The sequence below is a fragment of the Ascaphus truei genome, chromosome 2 (genome assembly GCF_040206685.1).
Source record: "Ascaphus truei isolate aAscTru1 chromosome 2, aAscTru1.hap1, whole genome shotgun sequence".
NCBI lineage: Eukaryota > Metazoa > Chordata > Amphibia > Anura > Ascaphidae > Ascaphus > Ascaphus truei.
In genome coordinates this window covers 425,617,822-425,630,546 of record NC_134484.1, presented here as the reverse complement: position 1 = coordinate 425,630,546, position 12,725 = coordinate 425,617,822, and the positions used below count along the sequence as shown (strand labels likewise).

Genomic DNA, 12,725 nt, shown 5'->3' with positions numbered 1-12,725 from the left:
AGCCAGAAGCTATAATGCAGAGATTGAGAAATAGAAGATTATAAAAAAAAGGGGCTTGTAAATCAAACTATATTGGTATGAGGAGAAAAGGGAGGTAAACTAGATAAGGGACCCCTTACAAATACTTGGAGGATGATGTGAAGAGATTAGACAGCAATGTATGGTTATTTTCATCTGCAAGTGACTTGCTGCTTTGGTCAAGTGCTCTTTCCACTGTGCCGAAGGCATGAGAATCAGTATGTACAGATGAACTGATCCGACTATGCAGCGCAGATTAAGTAGAAATATTACAGCATTTCTCCAACTGACAAAACAAGTAACCACATCAACGTTAGCATATAAAAAAAGTCCAATTTAAAATATGCATTTGTAATAAATAATGGCACATTATTGGCATTAAAAAAAAAAAGCACTTTAAGCAGCCAAAAGTAATTTCTGCCTTTGCCCTCTTAGAATGTCCCCAAAAAAGTCTATTTACTTCCTTCCCTGTGGCTGGAGGGGGTCTGCCAAGCTTTGTGATGGGGCCCTTTCAACAGAAGCAGCAGTAAAAACAAATGGAATGTCACAGGGTCTCAGCCTGCTCAATTTTATAGGGAAAAGGCAAATATTAGCAACACACAAAAGCAGTCTTGTTCAGACACAGTGGTTCTATTTCAAATACTCAATGGCAGCAGAGGTTTACAGAGAAGTCTTCTTTGTGTCTGAGACAATACAGCACAATTTATTTTGCACAAAAATTCTCATGCAACCTAAGGCCGCGCATATAGTGCCGTCGATGTCGATGGCGATGGCGACATGATGGGTGACGTCACCCCAGGCAAAAGTTATATTTCGCCGGGCGGCTGCGTTGCGGGTTTCCTGAAATTTGATTGGTTCAAAAGGCTGTCACATGAGGCGACAGCCCTTGAAAAATCAAATTTTGCTGGCTACCAGTTTCCGTGACGGCGCTCCGTCGCATTTTCGCCGCCGCGCTTACTATAAGCGCACGCGGCGGCGGCAATGCATTTGTTTTCGGGCGACGTTGCGTCACCGGCACTATAAGCACTGCCTGATAGTAAAATATCTAACATTATCACTGGTCAGGCCTCAAATCTAGATAGTACCAAGCACACTTAGTGTCCCCTCTTATCTAGCCATGTCTCAGTACAGATTGACTTGCTGGCAGGTAACTTTGATTTTTCCTCATTTGAGGAAGCTACTGAGATCACGAAACATCAAGGATTCATCCCTCAGGAATGTGTTGCAGCGGTTGCATATTCCTTGTGGCCCAAGCACTGCTGACAAAACACCCGATGTAGGACGGATTGTTGCTTTAAAATGTTTTGTAATTTAATGATTTGCCCTATTTTTGCAATAAAAATGGGAAAGCACCTCCGTTGCTATAGCTCCTGTCTGGAAATCATGGAGACAAAAAACGGAAATTAATATGGGATTCAGACCACTGAATCATATGATGTTACCAGACAGTACCAAAAATAAGACAATGGGATTGGCCCCAAACACTTGTCCTCTTTCACTGTTCTGTATCATTTATAAAAACGTAAAAATAGTGTGCAGAACACTAATGGGAGATTAAACGCATAGACATACAAATATGATGAAGTAGAAAAGATCTCACCCGGTTATTAAGCACATTTAAAAATCAGACTACCCTCTAACCTTTGTTAAGTTGACAAACAAACGGCAGCAAGTAGGAATACAAAATACAAATTGGTGGTATGGAAAAGCAAATTACATTGTTTTCAGCCCCGTGATAACAGATGCCAGGATGCCAGCATCTGCACAAGACAGCCACCTTTCCTGTGTCTCGTTGTACACGTCACAACATCATCTGTGGCTCAGATATTGACCCCTAGAGCAGTAAAAAGTAAAGTAATAGCTGTGAGGTGACTTAACAGTGGCGCAGTGGAATCAGTCCCAATAATCTCCCATTCGTTTTATCTAGTGTACAGCATGTTGCATTTTGGTAAAGATAACCAAACTCAGTCCCAATAATCTCCCATTCGTTTTATCTAGTGTACAGCATGTTGCATTTTGGTAAAGATAACCAAACTCAGAAATGCATATGAGATGTACTGTAGAAGCCCGTGGGAACGAAATCCCCAATGACACCCGTACAGTGATTGAAATAGCCATGGGAAACAGAAGGTGCATCAATGCTGTGACATTCTGAAGTAATGCACTATGGCAAAAGCAGTTTTACAAACGGCAGCCAGCTGCACATACAAAACAAGGAAAGGTGCCTGCGCTTGTGGTCCATATGGCAGCAATGGGTTTTAAACAAATGTGGAGCAGCAGACACCGGCTACAAACGGATCTGTTTCAACAGGTTTTCCTATTTTTCACCGTAACTACAGTCAAAAGCACACTGCTATCTTGACGGGGGTGTTAATGTTACTGTCAACCAGGTAAACAAGCATTTTAGGAGTAGTCCCTAATAAGGTACAGTGACATGTCAGAGATTCCCAACATGAGGTTTGGGAATACCTAAAACTTTGTGAGGGGTCTCCAAAAAAACAAAATGCAATGGTGGATCCCAGGCAGTATGGCGAGTTCTGAGCCCATATAGAGACTCTGCACTTAGTAAGGCCCAAACTGCACCTCAGTGTGGGTCGTAAAGCTGTTAATTACAGCAGGAGCCACGCAGTCACCGCAGCAAGGCACTGTGGGGTGTGACTTTGGAAGCTCCTGCTTTAATTAAGAACAATACAAACCGGCGCCTAAAATGTCCAAAATCTGTCTGATATAGTCCAAATGAAGAAAACTCCAAAGCTGTGCTTTAACTGCTGTACTTCCAATGTTGGATGAATCCACAGCCAATTGACTCGTGATATATGAAAAAGAAATAATAGTGCAATACTGTTGATCAAACAAACATGTAACACAAACACAGGACAAACACCCACTAAAACAATAGACAATAAGAGCAAGGCTGAAAAAGAAAAGCTAATTTATTACAATAAAAGATAAAAATAACAAATAACAATAAGCAGGCAACTGGTCCAGTCTGTTTAAAACTGGAATCCTACTCACAAGATTCTGGGAGTAAAATCACAGTGTACTGCAGTCTTAGGCTTTGCTCCCACTGCGTCCGGCGGGGCGCGCAGCCGCGTTCCTCACCAGCAGGGGTATCCTTTCCTAGCCGGTCCCAGTCCCCCCCTCGCTGCACGGCTCACAACGTGCTGTGACGCAAGAAAATTGTGATCCCGAGCGGTGACGCGTCACGTGGTGCGCTGATGAGCCTATCAGCGGCGGGGGCGGGAGCTGTCAGACAGCTTCCTCCACAAGGTAGGGTGTGTGTGTATCAGCGTGTGTGAGGAGGGCATTTGTGGGGGAAGGGAGAGGGAGCAGGAGCTGCTTACCTTCCAGCCGCCCGCAGCAGCTCCCTCCTGCAGCCCGGGAGACCGAGCCCGTGGAGGGAGGGGGGGGGGGCAGTAGCGGGTCCCGCCGCTCAAACCACGCCCCCTCCTCCTGCTCCTGCTCCCGGCTCCCTACAGACCGCATATCGCGGTCTGTGCATGTCAGCGCGCCGCCTGTCTGCAGTGCGGGCGTGCTGACTGAGGGAGCGGGGCCTTAGCCTTATGCCTCGGTCCCGCTGCGCTTGGTGGCGCGGGCGGCCACACACGAGTTCCCCACCAGCAGGGGAATCCTGCGGAGCCGGTCCCGGTCCCCCCTGGCTGCACAGCTTACTACACGCTGTGGCGCGTCAGCCGCTATGGGATACAAGAGAATGGTGATCCCTAGCGTTGACGCGTCACGTGGTGTGGCTGTGAGCCAATGGGGAGGGGAGGCTTCGGGAGGAGAGGCTTCGGGGAGCGGGGAGGAGTGTGGAGTGAAAGCAGCGTGAGTGCCTGTCTGTGTGTGTGTCTGAGTGCGTGCGTGCCTGTCTGTGTGTGTGTATGTGTGTGCCTGAGTGCGTGAGTGCCTGCCTCTGTCTGTGTGTGTGTGTTGCTTTACTTACCTTCAATCAGCAGCCCGAGCCGTGGAGGGAGGGGGGGAGAGTAGCGGGTCCCTCCGCTCAAGCCACGCCCCCCCTCCCGCTCAAGCCTCCCACTCCCGCCCACCTCCCGCTCCCTACAGACCGCATATCGCGGTCTGTGTATCTCAGCGCACCGCCTGTCTGCAGTGCGGGCGCGCTGACTCTGGGAGCGGGGCCTTAGCCTTGGGAACAGCTTCTCCTCTGGTGGCGTCAGGCTGTTCTCCTGAAACTCTCCGACGCTTTCCCACTCCCATGTTAAGGGAGCAAAGTAGATCAATGGAGAGTAAGCTCCAGGTGATGATAGTCCTTGATTCAATAGCTCTTAGGAGGGAGAAAGACCAGCATTGGGTCTATATCCAATAGAATGAAAAAGACCTGTATTGCACTATTATTTCTTTTTCTTTATTTCATATATCACGAGTCAATTGGCTGTGGATTCATCCAACATTGGAAGTACAGAAGTTAAAGCACAGCTTTGGAGTTTTCTTCATTTGGACTATATCAGACCGATTTTGGACATTTTAGGCGCTGGTTTGTATTGTTCTTTGTTGTATATTTTTTTTACTGTGTTTGGGGTCAATTTATTCCTGGCAGCCTTGCCTAGTAAGGGCTGGGTTTTTCCAAGTGTGTTTCACTAGTTTGCACTACACATATATTGTTTAGCTTCTAGCGCTAATTGCACCACTCTTTTTCCATTTCTCCTGCAGTAATTGACAACAATACCTCCCATGCTGTACACACACACACACACCAAAGTGCAGGTTGGGGATTTATCAAGCGTGTGTTCCCACAAATTAGACACTATACCGCCTGCGTCGGTAAAAAACTGTTAGAAAGCGTCCGAGCAGACAATCAGATTTAGTATTAGAGGTTTGCAGAAGAAATATTTTCTAGCAGAGGAGCACAATGTAAAAAAGGTTGGGAACCACTGCAATATATTGCATTCGCAGTCTGGTCAGGGAAGCTAGAAGCCCCATTTGTGCAGTGTAACAGCTTCACAATGTATTGAATGGAGACCTATGACTTGGTTGCTCCAATCTCTTGAATTACTGCCTTAGCCAAGTATAAAGACAGTGTTGCTCCACGCTGGGGCGGTCTCTGTGATTGTGTTGCACTGTAAAGCTTAGCCTCTTGCTGCTGTCTGCCGTAGGGACTCCACAAACCCTTATGAGGAGTGAGCTCCTTTTCAGGAGACTCACAGAAACTGAGAAAATTGGCAGAAGGCGCACTGAGCTGCTAAAACATTTCTTTAATACAACCCCACAAAGGGTATAACAAATATAATATGACCAAAAATATAGGCAATACACACAGTGCACAAATAATGAACACAAATAATACAATAGACTCACAATTGCCCAAAAAAACGGAGCGTGATGCCGGAGAGCTCCGGTTTAACAGCTGGGTGCAGTGGATGTAAAAGGTCGGGACCAAAACCGCTCGCTCACACTGTGGGAACCCGCCCTCTCACGGACGTCACTACAGCTGGAAGTCCGCGAAGCCGCCTCACGTGAGCTCGGAGCTCTCCGGCATCACTCCATGTTTTGGGGGCAATTGTGAGTCTATTGTATTATTTACTTGTGTTCATTATTTGTGCACTGTGCATATTGAATATATTTTTGGTCATATTATATTTGGTATACCCTTTGTGTATTTTTGTTAAATACGTGTTTTAGCTGCTCAGTGCGCCGTCTGCCAATTCTTTTCAACTGCATTAACCCCTTACAGGGCCGCCGACAGGGGAGAGCTGGGACAATTGTCCAGGGTCTAGTGGCTGCAGGAGGCCTGGCTGCTGGTCCACTCATTGCCGCCGGGTCCCAGCTGCGGGCATTCCTCACCGGTTGTCCCACGCTGAGCTTCTGATGCTGGCGCGTGGGTTATATGTATTTGGGGGGTGAAGGGGGTTATATGTATTGTGGGTGCTTGTTTTTTCTTTTTTTTTTATATATGTATTTGGGGGGTGGGGGGTTATATGTATTTGGGGGGTGGGAAGGTTTTTTGTATTGGGGGTGGGATTTTTGGTGTGTATTTTGTGAGGGGCACTGTGTGAGCGGGATTGAGTGAGAGTGGGGTAATTGATATGGGGGGAGAAGAGAGGGGGGGAGAAGAGAGGAGAGAGGGGGAGAACAGAGGAGAGAGGGGGGAGAACAGAGGAGAGAGAGAGGAGAAGAGAGGAGGGGAGTGAGGAAGAGTGGGAGTGAGAGAGGGGAGAGAAATACAAGGGAAGATGGAGGTAAATAGAGGTGTGCCGCGAGGTGTAAAATGGGAGAGTTCGTAAGAACGCCGACACAGTCCTTGGTCCTGGGAAATCTGTCTGTGGCACTGGCCCCTTATCAAGTAAGCCCGTGATGCGCGGCAGCCAAATATATGGCAGCAGCTGTGTAACAAAGCAGAAATGATCTGCCCAATGCTTGAAAATTATGCAATTTGCACACAATAAAAAGGGAGGCAATCACATATAAAAGCCTGTCTAGTTACAACTGTTAATCTGTGTGATCACTAGAAAGGATTAAAAGGGGTGGGGAACTCTCTGGGAAAGGTTACTTACCCTCAAAATACAAAGTTTACCTCCATTTGCAGCAACTAGGTTCTGGGATAATCCAGGGGTTATCAACTCCAGTCCTCAAGACTGGCAATGGGGTCTTGAGGACTGGAGTTCAGAACCTCTGGATTAATCCCTTTGTTTCCCCAGGGGCAGCAATGCTTTGCAAAGCTAATGGGTTAATATCAACTCTAGGAATTTTAGCAAAAAAACATTTTTTTAACTTTAAGTCCATTAAACAAGTTGTTCAAATAAAACCACCAATACATGTTTACTTTGCAACACATTGTAGCAGGCCACACTGGCATGGAAGGTGCAGATCAGATAATCTTAGAGCAAGATTCAACCAATGCTCTTTTCTCTCACTTGTGTAAGGCAGGGAAATATTCTACACCACACTACAACTGGATGTTAATATTTTTTTTTTTTTTTAATTTAGAAAAGTATTTTACCAGGGGGGGAAAAAAACCCACGCACTGAGCATTAACCTCACACTGTCAAGTATGTCCCGGGCACAAAATAATGTTGACATCACAAATTATAGTTACAAACATGTTTCAAGTAGGAAGCAGGTGAAGTCTTGAAGGCATTTAGGCAGGAGGTGAATTTGAATGACTGGTAAATTGCTCCACAAGTGTGGTGTTTGGCAAGAGAAGGGAGAGCAACCATATTCTTTATTGTACCTTGGAACCATAAGCAGGAGACAGGCAAACAAATACACAAAAGACACGCTATCACACTGATGCATTGCAAAAGCACCGTCTGCAAGGAAGTGTACAATACAAAGGAAAGGAGGGATGGAATACATATATATTGGGGACGGCTCTCTGCGATGTATGGATTTATATTGCAACCTGTAGACTGCTATTCTGAGCTTCATGCTGTAGCCCCACTACAAATCCTATGCAAACAGTTACATGTTGCAAACCCCTTTGGGGACTTGCATGAATGATGCAGGCCAAGGGCCCCTGAATGAATATGTAATTATTATTAGTTTAAAAAGGTAACAACACATCACAGTGTGATCAGGAATTGGGGTACGGACATTAAAAAGCAACAGTTTTATCAAACAGTGCAGGTTGAAGCAGTAGCTATGGGGCAATTATACAACAACAGCGAGTGAACTCAGCTCCATGTCAGCTCCTTCGGCAAGTCAATGTCCCTGTGCCTCAGGCACAAACATTACACTGTATACCGTTTGGAGCTGGACTCAGGGCAAAATGTAAGGTACAGAGCTGTGTACCTCATCAGAACTGTATAAGAAAAGGAAAAAAAATTGTATTGTAACTACTACTACTGTGAAGCGCTATGTACATTAATGGTGCGATATAAATAAAGACATACAATACAAGTCAAAATGGGTCCGAGAAAATTCTACTACCAAAGAACTTACAACCCAAGTATGTTTACAAACAATAGCAGAATAAACTTTAAAAAAACTAAAATTGTCCGATTTCTTTAAATGCATTAAACACCACATTGGCGTCACATTGTCCTGCCTAAACACAGCCTTCACCCCCAGAGACATAGCAGCTGTGTTCTTCAAAAAAAGTGTATTTGTCTGTAACACCTTTTTTTAAAGGACCAACAAGACTTCTTATAGAGTTTTCCAAAGTACCTGTGTGCATATGAAACGGAGATCAAGTCACAATTACTGCTCCAATACACCTCTGACCCCCCCCCCCACCCCAAACAAGCCAAGATAATACACATCTGCTGCCACTATGCAATGAGGAGGTGATCCACTTACACACCAGCTCCCCACAGACTGTCACCACACAGTTACAAGTCGTGTCCTCAGACAGCAGATGTGAGATCACCTGCCCACACCCATCACTGTCCCATCAATAGCCAATCTGATCCCGGGCACAATAAGGGGCCACACACACACAGAGACACACACACACACACACTATTCCCTTGTTATTAAAGGCATGATCCTCCCAGAGTACCAACCTTACACGTGAAGACATCTATGAGGTTTTGAATGCGGCTGTACCCATCATCTAATCTATTAAGAAGCCTAATGCAAGTCCCTTAAAAAAAGGTGTCACCCTACAATCAATCTACAGAGCCACCCCCCCCCCCCCCCTCACCCACCCTCCACACACAGATAGCCACTGGATAAACCGCTATATACTTCAATGGGGTGACCCTGGCGGACTTCACAGAACTGTGTACTGCGGTAAGAGCCGCTGTTAGCGCTGCAGAGTAGCGCCCCCTGGTCAGTGCCCCTGTGTTAGCGCTGCAGAGTAGCGCCCCCCGCGCCCTCCCCTTAGGACCGGTGCATGCTCTCGCTTACCTGCGCCCGCCGCACACCTGCCCCTCTCCCCGGCTCACGCGCACTCCAACAAACTTTCCCCTCACTGCGTCTCCCTCTCACCCCGCCCCGGGGAACAGCCCGGCTGCAGAACAAAAAAAAACTGTGCCCAAGGTGCAGGCAGAGCTCAGTTACAGCTGCTTCTGCAAGAGACCTGACACTCTCCTCCCTCGTGTCTCCCGCCCCCCCTCTCTCTCTCTTTTCCGCGTGCACCCTGGAGTCGATTCCCCGAGACACATGAACGCGCGGCTCGCACTCACCTCCAGCGCGGGCTCGCACAGTGGCAGCTCCCCGGGGCGCGCACAGCCTCTGCCTCCTCAGCAGCTCCAGGGTTCCACATGCACAGCGGCTTCCGGGCTGAGGCGGGGGCTGCAGGGCCGCTTTATTAGCAGTGTCAATACCTGGGCGACACTTTTTTTAATAAAAATGGAGGGGCAGCTGCAGAGTGTGATGTTATATTTACTCTGTACTAACAGAAACAACAGGGTGTGTTGTTAAAGGAAATCAGTTGTATTAAACAAATAAAGGCGCGTGTAAATCAGAAAGTAATGGTGCCCGGGGCCACCCGTTCTCAGCAAACATTGCTTTCTGGGCTACAAGGACGTTACAGCAACCGTCACACAGACCAACTGCCCGTGTTCATGGGTCCCTGATATATAACGGAACACTTATTATTTTTCTGGGGTCTCCCAGACGATAATTCCTTCATCCAAAGGAAGTGTGACAATTTACACGGATTTGGATATTATCCCAATTATAAAACCGGCTTTCAAGTGATGTCCCGACTGACCACAGCCATCCCTTCCGCAACTAAATACACGTTTAAGGTTTATATTTTTGTAGTTTGCACTTCTCGGGTTGTTATAAAAGTGTAATTGTAGAATTTAAAATGACCCCTTTCCTGGTTTGACATTTTGCGAGTTCTTCAGTATATTGCAATAGCTGTTAGCAATCGCAAACAGCTTGGACACTTAAACGGCCATTAACAATCGCTATCACAATATCCCATTGTATGCAAATCAATACGTTAAATAAATGAATTGAAGAGAATATTATTATTATTTATTTTTTTAAGTTGCACGTTTAACTTAGTTGATCTTTTAGGTTTCTTACAAACCAAATTTGTTCAACATATTCCATAGCGCAGTACAATAGGGTTGAAGGACGAAAGACAATACAATATAAAAACATTAACATACATGTTATAGTAGTTAAGGAGGACCCTATTCCAAGGAGCTTACAATCTATAAGGAAGGTTAAGTGGAAACATAGGGTAAGCGGCGATGAGTTGTCCTGATCACATACTCCATTGCGAAGTGGGATCACCATTTAACAGGTTATAGAATCTGTGGATCAAAATATAAATAAAACAGGAGCCATCCAGAATTTGTAGGAGCCAGAGTTTGGTAAAGAGGAGAGTGGCCCCTCTCACGTAATCCACACAGAAAGTCCCTTATACTCCTGCCCCAAGGTTGCTAATCTTTCAGAAATTAGAGTGCGAGTGGGCATACTCCCGGAGCTCTCCCCTTGCCAGCCAGAGTAAATGCAGTGCTAACTGACCTGTCAATCGCCACCGCTACCGGCAACCGCGCCCAATCATGCTTTGCGATCGCGCTACCAAAGCAGGATTGGGTACTGTTGCCAGTCGGGATTTTGACTGCTCAGTCAGCACTGCAGCATATGCGCCCCCATATAGTTATTTATGCATTATTGCTGTGCAGGAAGTTTCCATAGTGTAAATGGGCCAGCAGTCCAAACTGTCGTTTATTTTTTTTTAATTTGTTCCCCCCCCCCCCCCTTTAACATGTGCATCAAGAAAAAGAAAAACACAAAAGCGCACCAAGATTGAGATATACAGTGTATTATAGACAATTAAAATTAGTAATATACACTTACATGGATAAAAACTTTATTGATCCTGATCACGATCGTGACTTCTATGGTGAGGCAACAGTAGGGATGAAGGGGGATGATTTCCGTCTCTGCAAACAAGCCCCGCGCGCTGGGACTGTGTCTCTGGCTATGCTGCGTTTTCAGCTCCACACGGTTGTCAGCGTGATGGCCTGCGTGACGCGCATGCGCGGCGGATAAGGCCCCCAATAGTAGTCCCGAAGATGCCTGCCCGTTTTCAGTCTTAGATCGTGATTTGTGGAAAAAAGCACTTGTGTGAAGACTGGCTGTATGGGAAACAAGCCAGCAACACCCTTCGCTTGGTTTGGGTCCACATATTAAGGAAGGGTGTTGCTGGCTTGTTTCCCATACAGCCAGTCTTCACACAAGTGCTTTTTTCCACAAATCACGATCTAAGACTGAAACCGGGCAGGCATCTTCGGGACTACTATTGGGGGCCTTATCCGCCGCGCATGCGCGTCACGCAGGCCATCACGCTGACAACCGTGTGGAGCTGAAAACGCAGCATAGCCAGAGACACAGTCCCAGCGCGCGGGGCTTGTTTGCAGAGACGGAAATCATCCCCCTTCATCCCTACTGTTGCCTCACCATAGAAGTCACGATCGTGATCAGGATCAATAAAGTTTTGATCCATGTAAGTGTATATTACTAATTTTAATTGTCTATAATACACTGTATATCTCAATCTTGGTGCGCTTTTGTGTTTTTCTTTTTCTTGGAACTGGGTATCGCTGTTGGAGTTCTCTGCAGAGATCCACATTGGAGGTGGGGGAAGACACCTTCAACATCAAGAGCTGCAAAAGATTAGAGAGGAACTACTATTCCAATTTCCTAAAGAGCAAGAGCGCGGACTGGACACTCTTTCTAACATGTGCATCAATACAATTCACACAATGATAAGTAATTAGCTAAATTGCCGATCGATCCGTTCTCCTGTGTTCGATCAGCGAAGATTCGGCTCAAGGTTCACAAAATGTCTGTCAGCGCACAAGAAGAGGACTAATAATTCAATGTTATGTGGGAAGATCATGTGACCAGGCAGTCACTAGATACAATTGGTGCACTCCAAGAGAGGGCAGGGCTCAAAAAGGGGTGTGCCAGAACCTGTTTCAGAAGAGGAAGGGGATGTGATTTTGTAACTGGTTGCTATAGAAACAAAAATGCTTGTTACTACATTATAATACATTAAAAATGTCATACAGAGTTGTTTAAAAAATGAAAAATGCTAAAAGTATTTTCTAATAGAACAGAACTAATTTATGTAAAAACAAACAAACACACACCTAGAGGCTATTGCTTGGTCTGCAACTATAAAGAAAGCTTCAAGTCATGTTTCTCACACATGATTCTCATTTATAATGCACGGGACACCATTTAGACCTGATTGAAACGAAAACAACATTGAGGTGCGGGCTTTGAAACACATATTATTGCTTTATAAACATTGTTCAAGCATGCCACATTATGATGTTACTTCTCAAGGTGAATGCTTCAGAACGGCACTCCCTACTCACGGGACTATGCGGTCAAACTCGTAAATTGCATTTATTGAAAAGTAATATGGCTGTGACCTCTTCTAGAACTATTACTGCAATTTCTCACTGGCTCAAATAATGCAAAGTCAACATAAAGGATACATTGTATTAAGGCAATTTTGGAGCAATATTAACACAATGAGCATAATTTGCAACGTGGTCCTCTATGTATCAATATGTCAAACTCCTTCTTAGGGAGGAGTTACATGACAGATTATAATGAGATCAAACTCTGCGCCTCCTAACTTCACTTTTTCTCCCTTCAATCTGTCAAAACAATCTACTACCTTTCAGGTGGTGTGACTTTCTGCTTTCCAGCAATCTGCACCAGACGTATGCAACAGTTTAATACATTTGACAAAGTTGTGCTCCAAATATGGTACAATGAGAAGCTACTTTTATTTTTAATTTTTTTTTTAAATACTCATATTTTATTGG

General features: G+C 45.5%; 1 protein-coding gene across 3 annotated transcripts in view; it reads right to left on the bottom strand.

Annotated features, from left to right (window-relative positions):
* SVIL (supervillin) overlaps positions 1-9,018 on the bottom strand; it is a 191,890-nt gene extending 182,872 nt beyond the window's left edge. The window contains exon 1 of one of the 3 annotated variants that reach the window (XM_075587689.1): positions 8,824-9,018. The gene's annotated coding sequence lies outside the window, so the exon portion shown is untranslated. The remainder of the gene's footprint in view (positions 1-8,823) is intronic. The other 2 variants (XM_075587697.1, XM_075587701.1) reach the window with 2 other exon arrangements.
* Positions 9,019-12,725: the final 3,707 nt, after the last annotated feature.